Raw genomic sequence first — 3520 nt, forward strand, 5'->3', positions numbered from 1 at the left:
ACTGGGATAATTGGGATGGGAGTGTCAGAGACAGTGCGATTGGCACAGGACAGAGCGGAGTTTAGGGCTGTTGTACATAGGGTCACTATGAGTCGCAGGCCACTCGACGGCACACAACAACAACAAAACAATGTACATGAATGAAACTGAATGTAAATGAAAGATTGTATAAAATACAGTGTACATGAAAAACACAATGTATATTAATTGTATAAAACACAACATACATACATGATTGAAACAGAATATAAATGAAAGACTATATAAAACACAGTGTAGATTTGAAGTCAGGGAGTGCTATGCCTCCCAATTCATTTTTGTCTCTTAGACTTATTTTACGTATTTGAGGTCTCTTTCCTTTCCCAATAAACTTGACAATTTCCCTTTATGTATTGTGATTTCTCTGATGTAGATTGCTTTTGGTAGGATTACAATTTTCACAATATTGAGTCTTCCTATCCATGAACAGTGCACATTTTCCCATTTCTTTAGATCTTTTATTGTGTCTTGCAGAAAAGTTCTACAATTTTCTTTGTATAGGTGTTTTGTATCTCTAGTTATGTTTACTCTCAAGCCTCTCAATTTGTGGTTGGCTATTGTAAGTGGTATTGCTTTCTTAGTTTCCGTCTCTGAGTTTTCTTTGTTACTGTATTGGAATCCCTCTGAATTTTAGATATAGATCTTATGTCCTGCCACTCTACTAAATTGGCCCAAAGGTTGTATTCAAACTTTGTAAACAAATCAGTCTAAAATTTTTTTAAAAAGCAACACAGTGTAGATGAATTAAAGTGTATATGAATGATTGTATGCAAATCAATAAAAACTATTTTTTGGAGAAGATGAGAGACAATAGCTTTTATTTTTTTCACGAGTTTATTTAGAAAATTTTAATACAAATTTGAAGAAATTTTTTCAATTTCCCTCATCCCCCACCCATCAAATTGTACAACCCAATGATTAATCCCCTCTTCCCCCTGTATATCCACATCCCTCTGCTTCCAGCCTCTCCTACCCCTCCTGGATCCTTAACACTCCTTCTACAATAATGGTCTTGTACAATATTTATCCTTGTTAGTTCACTCAGCATAATACTCTCTAGTCCCTCCCAAGTTAGGTAATAACTTACAAAGTTATTGCTCCTGTATGCTATATAGTATTCCGTTGTGTGAATGTACCATAATTTCTCAATCCATTCATTTGTGGTTGGACACTTGGGCTGTTTCCATGTTCTTGCGATGGTAAATAATGCTGCTATAAGCATTGATGTACAAAAAATATTTTTTTAAAAAAAAAGAAAGAAAGACCAAGAAAACCTCCAGTGGATCACAACAAAACCTTCACTATGCTTTGCACAGAGAATCTAGGCTCAGTGTTGGGGGAGATGTCATGTTTGATGAAGTGGACGGCTGGGGAGATTGAGGAGACCCCCAGAAAGCTGGATTGACACAAGAGCTGAAATAATGGACACAAACAAGCTAGCAAATATGAGGACGATTGACTGTCTAACCGTAGGTCATTCAATGCTTTGAACCAGTTTATTCCAGGTCAATCCTCTGCTGAAAATTTCTCTTTCTGTCCCAGGTATATGGAATCAGAATCTACATTTTAACAAGATTCCCAAGCAATTCTTGTAATTCTTACATGTCCATTCTGTGTACATGCAGATTCTCAGGATGGGTTTGAGTGGAATATTCTTTTCAAAGCCCTGGTTGCATTCATGGTGCTTAAGTTCCCTGTGAGTGAGTCAGCTCATCGGCAGCTTTCTGTTTCTCCATCTGCCTACGTGTCAGGCCTTGAGCATCCTTCTGGGCACACAAGCGGCTACATGTAGCATGGTGACAAGTACTTCAGGAAGCACCTTCGCTGGGTACATGGCAAGAGGTACTATGGTTGCCATTCTGTATTAAGACCCAGTTAGCCTGAATTGTCTCTCCAGGAAGGTCAGGTTGGCTCCATGGGGCACAGCATGGATTTCCACAAAAGTTAAGACCATCCAGTGCCAAATGTTACCTGATGTCATGACCTGGGCAGCAGCCAGGACTCTGGTCCTCGGAGGAGACCTTAAACTCCATCGCTCTTGTTCTGCTTGAGAGGCCTGTGAGTCAAGAGGGCTGCTCTCAGGAGCTTCTGACAGGGTGTCCAGAAGAGAGGCTCCAGGACAGAGCTAAGAATCAAGCAATCACCTCCACTTCCACTGGATGCTGTAAAGTTGATTTTTAAAAAATGTTATTGCTTGGTTTTGATGCAATCATTCATACAGATTGTTTTGTACTGTTAATTATACTTGATCAATGCTTTTTATCGTGTCCCATTCAACCCTCACTGTACCACCCCTCCCACCATCTGTCCCCTATCCTGGCTTCATAAAGTTGAGTTTGGTTCATGGTGACCCCTTGTGTGCAACTTCTCCATGGGGTTTTCAATGGCTTTTCTTCTGCAGCCCTTCTGGGTGTGTTCAAACTGTCACTTTCTGGTTAGTAGCCTGCTGTTTAACCAGGGCTTTGTGAATCACTGTGAACACCGCATCCTCTCCTGTGTTTCCCAGTGGCACCCACCCCTTCATGAGGTCAGGACAGATGCTTCTAGAACCAGAGGTGGTCTCTGGTCCTGCCAAACCAGAACATGGTGTGTGACAGGGAGCAACATGATAGATAAAGTCCCTCCACTGGGGTGAGGGCACTGTGACCAGAGAGAGACCCAGGGGAAGGTCTCGGCAGAGAAGCTTTAATAGGTCCTGGTGCACCCTTGGCATGGCTACCAACCTAGCAAGGCCCGGGGTGAGGTGGATAGTGCAGTGAGGCAGGGCGTACAGGACAGACCACAACCTGGACAAAGCTCCCAAGCCCGAGGATGCTAGCCTTCCCAGCTTGCTTCCTTTTCCTGGTGACCTGGGCAGGAGCACAGGACAGTTTCCCTCAAGGGAAGGACCGTGGGGAGGTGCAAGGTCCTTCCTATTTCACTTACTCACTCATTCCACAGTTGTTATTTGAAACTCTTCTGTGTGCCTGACATGGTTATGTTGTTTGTTGTTATGCGCCATTGAGTCGCCTGAGACTCTAGTGACACTAAGTACAATAACTCTGAACTCTGCTCTATCCTGAGCCAACATTATTGTCTTTGACACCTACCCCCATTACCCCAGTCACAGAATCAATTCATTTCATCAAGAGTCTTCCTCTCTTCGCTGTCCCTCCACCCTCCCAAGTGTGATGGCCCTCTCCAAGGACTGGTCCCGCCTTACAACATGTCCAAAGTATGTCAGATGAAGCTTCAGAATCCTTGCCTCCAAGGAACAGCCTGGTATCTCTAGGACAAACCTGTTTGTTCTCCTAGCGGCTCATGGTATATTCAATACTTTTCTCCAACACCATAGCTCAAAGGCATCAATTCTCCTTCTGTCATCCCTAGTCACTGTACAGCTTTCTGATGCATAGCAAGTAATTACAAAGGCCATGGTCTGGATCAGGTGCACCTTAGTCTCCAAACCGACATCGTTGCTCTTCAGTACTTTGGAGAGGTC

The sequence above is a fragment of the Elephantulus edwardii genome, unplaced genomic scaffold (genome assembly GCF_000299155.1).
Source record: "Elephantulus edwardii isolate Elephantulus edwardi_28Jun2011 unplaced genomic scaffold, EleEdw1.0 scaffold00058, whole genome shotgun sequence".
NCBI lineage: Eukaryota > Metazoa > Chordata > Mammalia > Macroscelidea > Macroscelididae > Elephantulus > Elephantulus edwardii.